This window comes from Coenobita brevimanus, chromosome 7 (assembly GCF_032717465.1).
Source record: "Coenobita brevimanus isolate Jiangsu-jjx chromosome 7, ASM3271746v2, whole genome shotgun sequence".
In the NCBI taxonomy this organism is placed as follows: domain Eukaryota; kingdom Metazoa; phylum Arthropoda; class Malacostraca; order Decapoda; family Coenobitidae; genus Coenobita; species Coenobita brevimanus.
The window spans coordinates 15,928,237-15,945,717 of record NC_136960.1 but is presented as its reverse complement, the minus strand read 5'-3'; positions in this window follow the sequence as shown (position 1 = coordinate 15,945,717).

Genomic DNA, 17,481 nt, shown 5'->3' with positions numbered 1-17,481 from the left:
TTGATCAAGGGTAGGCACCTAATGTAGCATCATGAATTAGGTGAAGGAAACTAATGTAGCAATGTGAATCAGGTAAAGTCAACTAATGCAGCAATAAACAAGGTTTACGCAACTAATGTAGCATCATGAATCAGGTTAGACATCTAATGTAGCAATTAGACATCTAATGTAGCATGAACAAGGTTAGACACCAAAATGAACCAGGTTAGTCCCATGTAATGTAACATGTCATCTAATGTAGCATGAACATATTTAGGCTAAAAAAAAACTTGAAACTTTCCTTTGTTTCATTATTTTTCAGACATTCGTTTGAGACTTGACACTATTTATGGACAAGGTAAAGTCCAAGTGTGGTCTAATTCGGTGCACAAATAACTGAGAAAATTGGAAAAAACACTTTTGTTCAAATCTTCAACTTGCAGGTGTGCAGTAATTGTCAATATAATGAGGTAAAAATTTTTGTCTCAGAACTTTGATGCATGTTGTGGGGAGTGCAGACGTGTTTTCCTTTGAGTTCTCCTCTAGCTCTCGGGGCTGCATCACCAGCATTAGTATTGTAAATAGAGCGAATAAAAGTTAGGTTACCTAGTACTAATTTTCCTCCAAGGCCTATTTGAGATATAGTAGGTGTCTATATCTACTTACTGAGATTGCCTTTGCTTACTCACCTCTGGAGTGTACCCTCTACTGATCGCTCTGGGGTGTGAGTTACACACAGGCGCGTCCTCCCGAGAGTGGTTTGAGAGGGTAATCTCAGACTAGGTGTGTCTTTCCCAGGTACTTTGTCCCTTGCTCGTTTTTCTCTTTCTTCCCACTTTCCCCGCGAGGGAGAAGTGGTAACTATGGCAGACGCCCCTACTGCCTCCCCCCCCCCCCTGACAATAGTCCTACTGTGACTGACCGTCCCCAGACTGACGGACGCCAGACTTGAGCCCCACTTGATGTTCCAGTAGGAAATGCGACCTAAGTGACAATTCGTGCTCTAGGTTCCACTCCCCTGTCCAGCCTCAATCCCTTCCTTATCAAGAAGGTGATTGACCACTGTGCGGGAGAGGTGGAACAAGTAAAAAAAACTTGCAAATGGAGACCTCTTAGTAAAGATTCTCAACTCCTCTCAGGTTAAAGACTTGCTGAAGCTGCGCAGCTTCACTGCCATGATGTCGAGGCCAAGATCCCAACATCCATGAATTCCTGCAAGGGTGTTATCACTTGCAGGGATCTCATGGTGATGAGTGAGGAAGAGATCATACAGGAACTTGCTCAGCAAGATGTCATTCATGCCCATTTTATAACTCGATTCCAGTAAGGCATAAGGACGAAGACAGCCACAGTAATCCTGACATTTGGAAAAGTATCTCTCCCTACTATTGTCAAAGTAGGATATGAAATTATCAATGTCAGACCTTACATTCCCAATCCCCTTCATTGTGGAAAATGTCAGCTTTATGGACACCATGAAAAGACTTGTTGGGCTTCCAACTTCGTGTGTGGCAAGTGCGCGGCTGTAGGTCACTCTGCTGACAACTGTACAACCGAGACTGAGTGCTTCTTTCACTGCAAGGACGGCTCACTCCACTTCCTCAAGGGCTTGTCCCAAGTGGAAGGAGGAGAAGGAAGTCTGCACAGTGAAAGTGACAGAGGGCATTTCCTTCTAGGATGCTAGGAAGAAGGTGAAAGAGTTCCATGCAACTCCCAAGCCTAATATCTCCTACGCATCGGCGGTTGTGTCCCGTCCCATGATGTGCACCGTGGAGACAAAGACTGATCTTACATTTGTGTGGCCAAATCAAAGTCCAACAAGTCTGATATGATTAATTTGACCACACTCACCAAGCTGGCACGTCCTCATGTCCTTCCCGCTCATGGTCCAGCAAGGGAGAAAAAGAATAGCTCTTCCTCAGTGAAGTCTGGGATTGATTGATTGATTGAAAATAATTACAATCTGGCGGCGCAACTGCCAGGGTCATATGCCGCCAGATGACAAAGTAGAAGGCATGGCAAAATAAAAAGTGTCTATTCAAAATAAAGTTAATATCTGTTAGTAGGAATAAAACACTAAAAATAATAAAAGAATAATTTATAAAATAATTACTTATAAAAGTGGAAGGAGGCCCGGCTCCTGAAGAAAACTAAAAACAACAGTAAAATCGTTAGAGGCCTCACCAAGCATCGAGGATAAACAGTAGGCACCATCTGCTCCCCCATGCCTATGAAGGAACCTCTGACGCAGGCCCCCCAGACTCGGACACTCGACCAGCAAGTGACGGACAGTAAGGGGAACGAGGCAGTCATCACAGTACGGTTGAGTTTCACCACACATGAGGAACCCATGTGTAAGCCGAGAATGCCCAATGCGAAGCCTAGCAAGAGCCACCTCCAGTCGCCGAGACATAGAGGGAAGAACCCTTGGCACAACCACTCTCTGAAAGACTTCTTTTAGTTTATTTTGAGACACACCATCCCAGTGTCTCTGCCAACACGTACGAATTGCATACCGCAAGTAAGGTGTTACATCAGAAACAGGTAGTGAGTAGTCAGCTGGGGGCTGTTGAGAAGACACAGCTTTAGCTAAAGTATCTGCCCCCTCATTGCCCACCACACCAACATGTGCAGGAACCCAACAGAAGTCTACATGGCGGCCACGGCGGCCAAGAAGAAAAAGCCACTCTAAAATTGATAAAAACAATGGATGGGATGCATTAAAAGACTCCAGTGCAGACAAAGCACTACATGAGTCACTATAAATCACAAAAACGGATTGGCGGAGAGTAAAAATGATTTTAAGAGCATACAAAATTGCAGTCAGTTCTGCTGTATACACTGAAGTAACGCCAGGAAGGCTACCGCCCCTACTAAAGGAAGGGAAGAAAACACCAAATCCTACTCCAGTATCAGTCTTAGACCCGTCAGTATAGACGGGGACAGAACCCTCATGAATGGAGGCATGTTCTAAAAAGAGAGAGAGGGACACCTGAGAGGGAAGCGAGCCCTTTTTTCCAACAACGGACCTACAGAATGTCACGCGAGAAAGAAGCCAAGAACCCACCCTTGGGATCCGATGTGGACAAATTGCCAGTCTCGGGAGAGAGAGGGCTAGCATAACAGACCGGACCCTGTAACCAAATGGCTTTGGGAAATTGGGACGGGTCTCAAAAACAGAAGATCGGGAATCCTGTGAGACAATGGCACAAGAAATTGAGTCTGGAATGTGGTGAAGACGATACCAACACCTCATCATTAGCAACTGGCGCCGCAAGTCCAAGGGGAGTACACCAGCATCTACCAACAAACTTGGAATTAGGGATGATTTGAATGCCCCGGTTGCCAGACGAACACCAGCATGATGCACAGAATTTAACAACCGGAGGCGGGCATCTGTTGCAGAGGAGTAGACCTCACACCCATATTCAACTTTAGGAAGAATAAGAGACCTATGCAAGAGGAGGAGGGTCTGACGGTCAGCACCCCAAGAGGTATGAGCTAAAACCCTCAAAAGACTCAAAGCTTTAAGACAAGCCACCTTAACAGAACGAATATGAGGAACCCAGGTTAATCTTCTATCAAACAGAAGACCCAGAAACCGCGTCTCTTCCACACAGGATATTCTTCTACCATAGAGATACAAGTCAGGGTCTGGGTGGACTCCTCGAAGACGACAAAAATGTATAGCTACTGTCTTTGCTACAGAAAAATGGAAACCGCGTGCTTCTGCCCAGTCAGAAATTCTATTGAGAGCCAGCTGCAACTTCCTCTCAATCAGAGACATTCTAGACGCAGTGAAGGAAATCGAGAGGTCATCAACATATAGTGATCCTCATACACCATCAGGAAGTACACTGATGACGTTGTTAATGGCTACAGCGAACAGAGTAACACTAAGGATACTCCCCTGTGGTACTCCATCTTCTAGTGCTGGGGCATTAGAAAGCACTCCTCCCACTCGCACCCTTAAAATTTGGTTAGATAAAAACTGTTGAATAAAAACAGGTAAGCGCCCACAAAGACCAAACTCATGAAGAGATAGTAAAATACCATGACGCCATGCAGTGTCATATGCCTTTCCAGATCAAAGAAGACCGTGACCTGGTGTTGGTTAGTGGAAAAAGCCTCACAGACAGAAGATTCCAAGGACAGTAATGCATCAGAGGTAGATCGCATTTTTCGAAAACCATACTGGGCAGGGGATAAGAAGTCACCTCTCTCTAAAAACCACACAAGCCTAACATTGACCATCTTTTCCAAAACTTTACATATACAAGACGTCAAAGAAATAGGCCGATAATTCGTCGCCTGTAGGTGATCCTTACCTGGTTTGGGGATGGGGATAACTACAGCAACACCCCAACAAGCCGGAAACTCTCCAGAACACCAGATCTTATTAAACAGTGAAAGCTAAAACAACAGGGACTCGTCTGACAGGTGGCGTAAAAAGGCATAAGGAATATCATCAAAACAAGGAGAGGAATCATGGCACTGCGACAGAGCTGACTGGAGTTCAAAAATTGAAAATGGAACATTGTAAGGCTCTCCCCCAACAGAGGCAAAACTGAGACCACGAGATTCTAGGCGCCGACGGCGGCAAGCCAAAGGTGTATCTGCATCCTTCTTTGACACACTGGCAAAATGGTCAGCAAGCAATTCTGCAACAGCAAATGGATCAGCCACAGTTCCACCTGGTGCAGATAAAACAGGAGGGGATGGAACAGTAAATTTACCTGAAATTTTCTTTACCCGGTTACACCTGGGTGATGGAAGTCCTCGAATTGATGGAGGAAACATAACCCTTCCAGGACGAACGCCTAGCCTCCTTTAAGACCCGCCTCATATGAGCTCGTGCCCTCTGATACGCCACCAAATACTGAGGATCCCCACGGTGGCGACGAAGTCGTGAGAAGGCGGTTCGTTTGGCTCTCACTGCGGAACTACAATCCGAGTTCCACCAAGGAACTGGACGTTTAGGAAACTGACCCTTTGTTTCTGGAATAGATAATAGGGCTGCTGAGTGCAGCACAGTATTGAAATATGACACAGCCTCCGTAAGACAGCCAAACTCATTGACAGAAAGGGAAATGGAACTTAATTCCCTGAAATATGGCCAGTCAGCCTTATCCAGAAGCCAGCGAGGAAGACGTGGCTGAGGTCCACCTGCACTAGCAGTTTAGAGTAACAGAAAATGGTTGCTGCCATACAGGTCTGGCATCACATCCCAGTTAAAATCTAAAAGAGCATCAGCTGAACATAAGGACAAATCAATGGCAGTAAAAGTTCCTGTCTGGCTATGGAAATAAGTCATTATATTGGAGTTTAAAATGCCTAACTCCTCATCTTCCACTAAAGAGGCCAGCATAACACCCCGAGGGTTGGCCTCACTGTTTCCCCATAGTGGATGGTGACCATTCATATCGCCTAGTAACAGAAAGGGAGAAGGAAGGCCATGAATAAGGCGTTCCAGATCCGCCCTTTCAACAGTTGCACTAGGAGGCAGATAAAGACTGCAAACTGTATACTGCCGACGTAAAAACATCCGGACACCAACTGCCTGCAAGGGACTGGAAATATCCAGATGACTACATGGAATATCCTGGCGAAGGAAGATAGCAGCACCTCCATGACGACCTTGGCCCAGCACAGGATCAGAATAAAAAGCATTGTAGCCAGAAGGACCAGCAGGAGCAGTATCACCAACCATGGTCTCCTGGATACACATGCATAGCGGAGTAAATTGAGAAACTAGATGACACAGTTCCTCATAGTTAGCACGTAAACCCCGACAATTCCATTGGATGATAGAACCCATAGTGGAGGGGAAAATGATTAAGTGCGTGACTGTACACCTCCTGACATGCGAGCGGGTTTGGAATGATGCTTAGGAAGGCCCTTGGTAAGAGACTGTCCAGCACCAGGAACCCGCGCTTTATGTCGAACATCCGTAGGCAAACGTGAGGACGTGGAAGAGGAAAGTTTTACAACACTCTTCCTTTGAGGTGGAATAACATTCGGTTTGGATAGATGCTTGGAGGCTGCCTTGGGTAATGTGGGACAGCCAGTGCTACCATTTGAAGCTCCAGAAGTGGAAACAGAGTTGACAGGATTAGAACCCTGCAAGGTTGACATTGTACTTTTCAGAACGGACGCATCAGCAGTCTGTCCAACACCATCCCCAGGTGGGGACCTGACTACAGGTGAACCACCAGCAGCAGCTTCCATTTGGCTAGACCTCTCAGCCTCTGAGGCAGAGGGAACAGTAGAGAGGTTGATACAAGGTTCGACAACAGAAACCTTAGGTGGCCGGCTCTCAGGCTCTGAGGACTCTGACGAATTACGATGACGTTTGCCGGATACAGAAGAAGCCTCGTTCATACTGGACAAGGGGGGATGAGTCTCGTCAGTGTGTACATCTGCCACCACCACAGAAGTACGCGAACCGTCAGCCACTGAGGTGGAGGCAGAGACAGTTGGAGCAGTGGGTGGATGAGCATCAGTCACACACTTATCAGTAATTCCAGGGTTAACAACATCCGTCAAATCAGTAGTTGGGGAAGTGGTCACTGTAAAGGGTCGTGGCAACTTCTGGGACATAGAACGACGTACAGGTGTCCCAGAAAGGACAGAAGCATAAGTAACTCCAGGCCAAAAGAAGAGAGTCTGGGCCCTCCTCTTTGCTTCTGGAAAGGAAACCTTCTCACGTGCACGAATGCTCAAAACTTCCTTTTCAAGGCAGTAGCGAGGACAGTTTTTGGAAAATACAGCATGAGGACCCCCACAGTGATAGCATTTAAGGGGTCCTGGACAATCACTGGTATGACTCATATCGCCACAGGAAACACAAACGCCAGGAAGGCCAGCCAGTGCACGTTGGCAAAATTTACTAACATGCCCATACCCCTGACAGTGAAAACACCGCTTTGGGTTTGGAACATAAGGCTTCACAGGCAGAGAGAGCCAGGCAAGTTTCACAGAAGCAGGCAACGTCAAGCAGTCAAAGGTCAGAAACAGCGTCGGAGTCGGGGTCAGAACACCATCGATCTTCTTCTGTACCCGGTCAACCTTTATAACACCATAAGAGCGTAGTTCTTCTAACAACTGTGACTCAGGGTACCGCAGAAGGTCTCGAGAGTAAATAACCCCCTTACTTTGGTTGAAGGTGCCATGGGGTACACAGGACATACTATTGCCAACTATGGAGGTCAAATTCCGGAGACGGGAGCTTTCTGCTGGAGAGGACACCTCAATAAGTAGGCTACCATCCCCCTGGGTTGAGATCGCCGGTTCACGGCCACAAGCAGAAACAATGGCTCGGTGTAGTTCAAAAATATCTATATACAGCACGGAACCACCAGCAGAGGGTTTCAGTACTAGATACTTGTTGAAGGTCTCAGGCTCACTCTCTTCCGGATTGAACCCCGGAGCCAAACCAACCCGACGTGACCTCCTCCTATTCCCAGTTGAACGCTGGGTCAGAGGAGGATAGTCCTTTGGGGCCTGGAAAGGCTCTAACGTGGCAATTGAAGAGGATGCTTCCGCAGAATTACCAGGGACAGATGATGTGTCGTCAACAGTATTTTTAGGTAAATTATCCATTAATATACAACAGAAACTTCATTCCCCCACCCCTCCACCCACCATGGAGCCCAACAAGGGGAGGTCATATCCCAGGGATAACACCACTGGCGACCCCAGAGGTAGCAGGAGAGTATACGCGGGTAACCACCAGGGGACCTGGGCAAGGGTGACTCCAGGACGATAGGAGCCACCAGGCCCCCCAGTGCCCACTTGACCCTAGCCAACGCATGACCAGCCGATTGACCTGGTCGGGCCCAACCAGGCCACCCGTCTAGCCAGAATAAGGGACCAAAGAGGTGTATTGCTAACTGCAGGGCGCATCGTGCAGCATCGCTCAACCTCCAGGACTCCCGTCTCCCAGCATTACGGGACGCCACGCACGGCAAACACGTGGGGAGGCAAGAGTCCCGCCCTAGATGGCAAAAGGGCAGGGAATAACATCACCAGCAGGCCTCCTCCACCAGTGATGTAGGGGGTGCTTCGTCCACGTGACTGACATATGCCGAACCCTACAAAGGTAGGCGTGCCTCCAAGGTAGGTGGCACCACCAACCACGCTTCAAGCCCCGCCACCACGTCAAGGTGACCCCACCTCAGCGGGGTGGAGTCTGGGAGCCTTGTCATTGACGAAAATATGAAGGTCTCCATGAACAAGCACCGGGAAAGGTGCCCCGGTAGCCACTCGCCTGATCGCGGGGGTCATAAAAAAAACTAAGCGTACTGGCCACCCTCGTAAATCTTAAACCGCTGCACTCACTCTATTACAGTGGAATTGTAGAGGTGTTGGGAATAAGTTACAAAATATAACAATCTTGCTGTCAATACGCAGGCCAGACGTTGTTTGTTTACAGGAGACGTGCCTGGATGATCATCCTGATCCTCCACAGTTCCAACACTACCACTCGTATAGAAGATATGGTCACAAAGTTGCCATATACACACACAAATCACACCCACAAACGGAAGTGATTCTAAATTCTACTCTGGAAGCTGTCGTGTGCAGAGTAAAATTTAATAACACGTATCTGTCTATTTGTTCTCTGTACTGTCCTCCACATGGTCTCATTGATAGTGATACTTTAAATTCACTATTTGAACATCTGCCTGGAATTAAGTTAGTGTTGGGGGACTTTAACGCCCATCACTATCAGTGGGGTAGCTTGTGGATCGATGGTCGTGTGGAGCAAGTAGCCGACCTAATACAACAGTCCAACCTCTGTCTTCTGAACGATGGTAGAGCGACTCATGTAGATGATCGTACTGGTAACTTTTCAGCCATTGACTTATCTTTGGCCTCCCCTGGTATACATCAAGATTTCTCATGGGACCCTTATGACGACTCCTTGGGAAGTGATCATTTACCCATCTGTCTTTCTTATACACACGACATCGTTTCGGACCCTCCACCTCCAAAATTTAACTATAAGAAAGCATATTGGGGATCCTTCTCAAGGATCGCCAATTTAGATATATCTGGGGAGACCATAGATGTTAAGGTCAAAAATATAACCAAATCCATATTACACGCAGCTGAGGCTGCTATTCCCAAGACTTCTACAGTTCATGCGAAGCACAGAGCACATTGGTGGACGCCGGATTGCCAACAAGCATTAAGGAAACGCAATAGGAGATACAGGATTTTTGACAGTCAGCCTACAGAGGAAAATTTTATTGCATACAAACAGGCACGGGCTGAGGCAAGGAGAATAATAAGAAGGTCCAAACGTGACTCCTGGCGGTCCTTTGTGTCCACGGTGACTCATACAACACCATTAAGTAAAGTCTGGTCCACTATAAGAATATTAAATAATAAAGGCCCATACTTCCCAGTCACCACCCTGCAGGTGAACAATACCATCTATAACGAGCCCGTGGACGTTGCTAACATCCTTGCCAGGAGTTTTTCTCGTGTAAGTAGCTCAGCCAATTATGATCCGCGTTTTCAACATCAAAAACGCATGGCTGAGCTATAGATCATAGACTTTGCCACAGAAGACATAGACTCCCCATACAACAAGAGTTTATGCTAGATGAACTGCTCCTTGCCCTTAAATCCTGTAAAGACAACAGCCCTGGACCAGACACCATTACGTATGGTATGATCCAGCATCTTCATCAGGACAACCTGATTAAGATGTTAGCATTGTACAATGAGATTTGGGTGTCTCAAACGTTCCCAAACTCATGGCACTTTGCGCATGTCATACCAATACCCAAAGAGGCTGGTCATCTTATCAATCCCACTTCATTTCGCCCTATTGTGTTGACTTCTTGTCTATGTAAGGTCATGGAAAGTATGGTTATTAACATGCTTCTTTTTGTTTTAGAGTTGAAGAATTTGTTAAATGATCAACAATGTGGTTCCATAAATACAGATGTTCACTACATCATTTAATGAATTTGGAGCATTGTATTGCAGAGGCATCTCCCAATAAAGAATTCATGATAGGGGTGTTCTTGGAGATCCATAAGCCTATGACATGACATGGCGACACGGTATACTAATGAAGCTCTATGCTTATGGTTTAAGAGGAAATCTGCCTATTTTTATTTCAAATTTCTTAAGGGACAGGCCCGTAGTGTAACATCGGATATATTTACCTAGGAAAACGGGGTGCCGCAGGGAAGTGTGCTTAGTCCCACTTTGTTTAGTATTATGATCAATGATATTCTGTCATCAGCTCCCATCCCGAGGAATCTTAAATACTCGCACTACGCTGACGATTGTGCAATATGGCACTCTTCCCATAATGCCCAATTTTCGGCTGGGCAGATTCAAGCAGCCCTTGACTTCATTCACCAATTGGCCTTGCAGTGGGGATTTAAGTTTTCCGTCCCTAAGTGTGCCGCTGTAGTCTTCACTAATCGTAATGTACCTAATTTGTGTTTAACTTTGGATAATCAGGCGGTACCTTTTCAAAATTCTGTAAAGTTTTTGAGAATACATTTTGATCGTTGTTTGAACTTCAAAATTCATGTTAATAAATTGCTTGCTTGTTGTGATAAACCAGTAAATGTCCTCAAGTACCTAGCGGATACTACATGGGGTGCCGACAGAAAATCTTTATTAATGATGTATAAGTCCCTTATTCGATCGAAGCTAGACTATGGCGCACAGGTGTATGGCTCGGCATCTGATGCCATGCTGAAAGGATTGGATGTGTTGCAGAATAAATGTTTGCGAATGTCTTGGAGCCATCCGGTGTACCCGTGTAGCTCGTATGGAAGTGGAGGAGAATGTGCCTCCCCTCCGTATTCGCCGTGACCACCTGGCTTGGTCCTATGGACTTCAGAACATTGAGGAAAAGTAATATCGGCAATGTGGCCTGTATCCCCCTGCGTCAATACCACCATCTTCTGCAGGGGGTGTGTTGGCCACTTGCCATTCGCCTCCGCTTACTAACTCAGGGGCTTGGTGTGGACCTCAGTGACTGTAACAAGCTGGTGTTTAAAAATATAGTGCCTTGGGAGCCACCTGGCTTTACTGTTGATGTATCATGGCTCCCAGCACCAAAGGCCAAGGCGCCGGAGGCGGAGGTCCACCACTTGTTTCATAACATCATCATTCGTCACTTGGGGTCCCACCAATTGTACACCGACGGCTCCAAGTCGAGTGAATGTGTGGGTGCTAGTGTATGGTCGACTGACTGTGCCCTCAGGTATCGGTTGCCGACTCATATATCTGTGTTTACCTCCGAACTTTTTGCTATTGACAAAGCAATAGACTATGCTCTAAATTCTCTGCATGACTCGTCATATTTTCAGCCTCGAAGTCAGCCCTTCAGGCAATCGCATCTTGCACTACGGATTCATGCAACAAGTCATTCACGCTGATCTGGGTGCCTGGTCATTGTCGCATCTACAGCAATGAGCAGGCTGACTTGCAAAGTCGGCTGCAGAGCTCAAGGAGACTTGGGACGTTCCTAGTGATCTACGGTCGAGTCTCTCTCTCTGAAAGAAATCAATAAATCTTCTGTGGCAAGGTCAGTGGACCAGATGAAATATTCGAACGTGTAAGCCGTACCTGGGTGACTGGGCCACTGCCAACCGTCCCAGTCGCCTGGAAGAAAAAGTGTTGGCACGATTACGGCTTAATGCCACCATGCTTATGCACATGAAACCTTATAGGGAAAAACGATTCCCACCGCACTGTGACATTTGTGATGCGGTGTTATCTATCAGTCATATCATCCTGCACTGTCAGCGATTTATTCGTGAACGTGCTTCACTTATAAATACCAGATAATTCAGTGATTTGAAAAATTTGTGAAGAAATTGCAGTTTTGGGGGAAAGTGTTGTAGTCGCAGTAGAAGAATATGGTGACAATGTGGAATCAGTGACTTAGAAGTGATATGTTAAAAAAATAGGTGAATGAAACCACGATAAGTGCCCTTATTTTCTGGTGTGTAATCTCCTTTTTCCCTGAAACTTTTCCCTGGAGAGCTCTATTAATTATATATCCATCCATCATCCAATCCTACGTTGCCCCATGAGGAGCGTAGGAGCCCGGGGCTAGGCAGTTGGTCCTGGCATTTAAGATGAGTGACCAACCTCACTCATCCCTGAGTGGCATTACATGAGCAATAAACCCCAACCACCCCTTGGATATAAACCTTCACCGGCTCAATCCGATTGGAGCACAATAATTACCCACTAAACCACCAGGCACCAAAGTTTGGTTATATGGTTACCACCCAGCGTGGTAAATGGTTTCCTGGTGTATAGGAAGCCATTTGGCTTGTCACTCAGTGCAGAGTCACCCACAGGCAGAAGGAAGAGGAAAGAATGAAGGAATGAAAGACAGAAGAGGGAGTGTAAAGTCACCCGTAGGCAGAAAGACGAGGAAAGAATGAAGGAAAAGACAGAGGATGGAAGGAAAGAAGGATGGAGGAGAGGACAGGGCAGACATCCGAGAGCAGCACTACATTGAGTGAGTGGATGGTGAGCGCCCCCACCTACCACAAAGTATATATATATATATATATATATATATATATATATATATATATATATATATATATATAACTTCCCCTGTCATAGGATGCTACCCCAAATAGAGATGGCAATATCCAGAAAAATTAGGAAGGAAATAACCAAGGAACATCAGCAAAAATGACTCACGAATCCACTACTTCGTTTACTACCTTCATACTCTTGCTACTTATTATCTATGAGCATTTTAGTCATTCCAATGTATTAGCCATTGTCCACTTCAGTACCTGGAATTATAATGGCACTGCCATAACAAACTATACAACAGATATTAAAAAAAAAAAAATGTTTAAACACATCCTAACCATGTCAGCTGAATTTATGTGGACTATGGAGATTTCAAACCACTGGAGTTTTCGTCACCCACTGACCAGTGAATTGTTTAAAGATAATGGTAAGTAAATCACACATATTAAAAGAAATCATAATTTTTTTCACATAATAAAAAAGAGTGTCATGACCATCATCTGATGAGGTGAACCATAGAACAACAATCGCGAAACCGAGTTTAACTGCCCCAAAAGTAAACAAACAGCCGAGTAAGAGGATTGCTAAAGAAATTGAGGTTAGAGAAAAGTTACACGCTAGGTAAACTGAACAAAAGGAAAGGGTCCAAGGGCCGTATTTATCACAGCGGCCTTCCCCTTTCACAAGAATCCGTTCCCAAGCTCCAAGACAAATCACTGCTGTGAGGCGTTCTTAGGAGTTATTTATCACAGTCTTGCGAACGCCTGCCAAGGGTGAAACCTTCCTATCTTGCGATCGGTGAAGGAACGCTAACGTTAGCATTGACACGAACGCTATTTTAATAAAAACTATGTGTTGGGGTTGTTTTTGGCATGATTATACAATAGGAAAATAAACTTATCGAAAATTTAGTAAGAGTTTGATTATAATTGCAATTTAATATAACATATTACAAATTTTCCAAAGTATTTATTTTTTTGTCCAAGGCCGAAAACAAAACGAACAACAACAACACACCGCCAACTCAAAGACTCTTCCTTCTCATGAGACCACAGCAACAGCATCGGTGTGTTTTGAAAAATAATGGAGTCCCTCACAGATAACACCGAGTATAATCAAGAAATGGCGCGAGTCAGTCCAAAGACACCCAGGTTCAAGAGGGGTGCCAACTGGACCTCGGAAATGGAACTGTATCTGCTTCAACTAGTGGAGCAGAATAAACATGTGGTTGAGAGTAAAAGGTACGTTGTCACATTTTGTGATGCAGTTGTAATGATAATGTTTGAGATATTTCTCAAGATTTCTGAAGTTTCTCCAAGAAAACTACACAGAATGTGAGCCACATTGCATAGATCCTGAGTTGCCTGTTACTGTCTCCATGGAGAATGTAAAATTAACAAGCTTTACAAATGAAGTCAGAGCTGGCCGTGGATTTGGATTTAAGGAGACCGTAAAATTAGGCACATTTTACAGTTATGACCCTAGGCTTGACATATGGATGGTTGTGAATTTGTTTCCACAGAGTGTAATATTGTAGTTAACCACCAATAAAAATACAGGCCTGCCTTGCCAGAGAGATCATTGTGAAGTTGGATACATGAAGAGTGTAATCACACATGTACAAATAATACTGTGGTGCATACTATGAATTTTGATCCATGCACAGCATAGTAGTAAGAGTCATACTTGGTAATACAGCCATAGAGATGGCTGGTGTTGATTACGAAGTAAAAGTATTTATATCGGTTTTTAGGTTTAAAAAAAAAAGTACTATAAACAAAAATTTTATCACAGTTTGGTGTCATGATAAGTGCTCTCCCCTCCCTTTTTTATTTTTTTTTAAGTAGGTTTAAGTAGGCTTTTCTTATGCAGTTCAATATTTTGTGCATTTCGCTTACCTTACTGTCAAAGTGGTATATATTTGATACTGATTTCCCCATTTTCCAAACTAGCTTCATCAGAATTTTGCTATCATTATGCATTTACTATAATCGTTATCGATGAAAATTGTTTCAATCAATTTACCCTGTTTCATTCTTTGCTTACAGGTTCAGCAATGAGGGCACAGCTCAGAGGATTACCAGAACCTGGATCTCTATAGCAGACACGTTAAATGCAACCTTCCCAGGACGCGCACCGCTTGATAAAGCAGCGGTGCAAAAAAAAAAAAAATGGTGGCAGTTAAAAAAGAAAGGGAAGGATGAGATTCAGAATATTAGAACAGTAACCTGCAAGACTGGTAAGATGTTTTTTTTTTTGTGCTATGGCATGTAACATAATATAAAAATTTCACGACTATTTTGTTCGGTTGTTAATGATTACCTAACTCAGCTGAGTCATATTGGCAAGGGAGGTTAAGCTAAACAGCTGGATGTTAAGAACTGAAGAACTGGCCCAAATGAGGCAGCTTCATTTCCTCTCCCCTACATACAACTTAAAGTCATCCCTTTCCACCCTCTTCTGTTTCCAAGATAGTTCATAGCCAAGCTTTAGTAATACCCAGACATAACCTACATTTCTGCCTCTGCAGATCTACACTATTCATATTAAAACTTTTCATCAATAAGACTCCCTCTCTTACTTATATATAAACTTTGTGTGTGTTTATGTGTGTTTGTGTGTGTGTGTGTGTGTGTGTGTGTGTGTGTGTGTGTGTGTGTGTGTGATTGTCATATTATACATTTTTTCAGGTGGTGGTCCTGCTCCTCCACCCCCTCAGTGCTGTTGCAGAAGCAGTGATGGCAATCCTAGGCACAGGAAATAAATCATTATCAGGGGTCAGTCTTCCCCCTCTCAGGGATTCGTCGTTTGATATGATATGTGTGTTGTTTTGTCATCTGCAATATGCTAAGCAGTACCACAAATTAGTGGAAATGCTCTATGTTCATGGGCACTTCAACTAGGAGCACTGGAGAAATCATTCACGTGTGTTGTGGAAGGTTGGATGAGGACAAAGGATAGGGGGCAACATGTGTTAGCATGAAGTGAAACAACTGGTGCAAGAAAAAAGATAACTACCCTGACTTAAATTGCAGTAGAACACTGAGAATGAGAGAGGGTTATATGTAAAATGATATGATGGTACAGAATATAGGTGTGTCCTAAGCCTACCCAGTGAAAATGATAATCTAATGTATCTAATGAAGGTAATGTATTTATTTGTAGGATACAGTTTTCATGGTTGTTCTTTTGGTTTCAGTCAAAATGCTTCAGCATCATCGCCAGAGCCAGTGGAAGCGACACTGATGACGGGGATCCAGCACCATAACAACGTGACCACAATAACTTTCCCGGCTCCACACGACCTCCCTGGCAGAAGTACTTCACCAGTACTACTGCCATCACTTCAGCTGGAGCCTCGGGCTACGGGTACACCTATGCCCTCTCTCCTTTCTGCCCATGCTCTTCCGTCCTCTAATCGTACGAGACTGGGGAAGGAAGAGCATGAGGAGGAGGTGCGTAGACTGGAGCTTGAACTTTTAAGGGCTAGGTGCATTAAGGAGCAGAAGATCGCAGCCGCCTAAGAAGCCAAGCAACGAGTTTATGAAGCCCAGCTGGAGGCAGAGGGCATCTAAGAGAGCGGCTGAGGCTGACATAAACCTTAAGGAATTAACCTTATATAGGGAGCATCCACCATCCACTTACTCGATGTAGTGCTACTCTCGGGTGTCTGCTCTTTCCTTTCCTTCCTCTATTCCTTCCCTCCTCTTCTGTCTTTACTTCATTCTTTCCACGTCCTTCTACCTACGGGTGACTTTACACTCCCTCTTTTGTCTTTTTGTCCTTTCTTTCCTCTTCCTTCTGCCTGTGGGTGACAACACTGACTGGGGTTATTTCTTATGTAATGCCACTCAAGGATGAGTAAGGCTGGTCATTCTCATCATAAATGTCAGGACCAACTTGCCTAGCCCCAGGCTCCTGCGTCTCATAGGGCAACGTAGGATTGGATGATGGATGGACTAATCATTACCGTTATCAGCATCCACACTTTTCCCAGGCCATGGTGAGATGAGGTAGGCTAGCTCTAAGTCAGGAAAAAATTAACAGAATGAGAGTCTAGTCAAAATACAGTGCAATCACTTCTTTGGAACCACCAAAGACAATCAATAAACCTAAAAAAAAGTTCCTCAGTTGTGTTTTCTGAATACCTATTTATACCCCACGTATTGTATCCAGCAGATACATGACCCTGTAACAATCACTGCCAAAATATTTTCCAGATCAATACCGGTAAGTGTATCTGAAACATGGTGAGCTTTACAATAAGTGATAATCACATTCAAATTAGTGAGGTGAGGAGGAAGTGTGGGAACAGGTAATTGAAATAATGATCAGGCCAAGATATACGGTAATCAAGTGGTGTGGCGAGATGGAGAAAACCGATGACAATATCACAAGGAGAAAGTATTGCTCTAGTGTCACTGGTTATTATGCTTCCATTATCACATTCCTTGCCATTTTAACACAGACATTTTCCCACATCTTTCAAGAACCACCCTTATATTCATAACAAGCAACATTGTACATAATAACATGCTCAGTATGACTCCTTATAACCCGTCTCTTTTTCCTCATAGACCAATTACTGTACAGTATATGTGTGCATCTTGATGCTTCTCCTGTGAGTTAAAAATCAACAAGCTCATTTCCTGACATCCCATTCACATCACTAACCTGAAAAAGTTAAGTTTTGTTTTCCCAATTTCCATTTACATCCCTAGTAATGTTTCAAGTATGTACATGACCACGTTACTCAATGCATGGCTATGCTAACGGGTAAATTATGGATGGAAAAAGACTTCAGAAAGTTCTAAATTTTTTAATGAAAAGGTTACACAATAAATGCTGAGATATTACTGTTCAAGTGGAATCACAAATATTCTGGGGAAGGATTCCAAATGATCATCAAGTGTACCAGCTGTTTGAAACCTGGCAAACTTTACAATGTGAATGATAGTA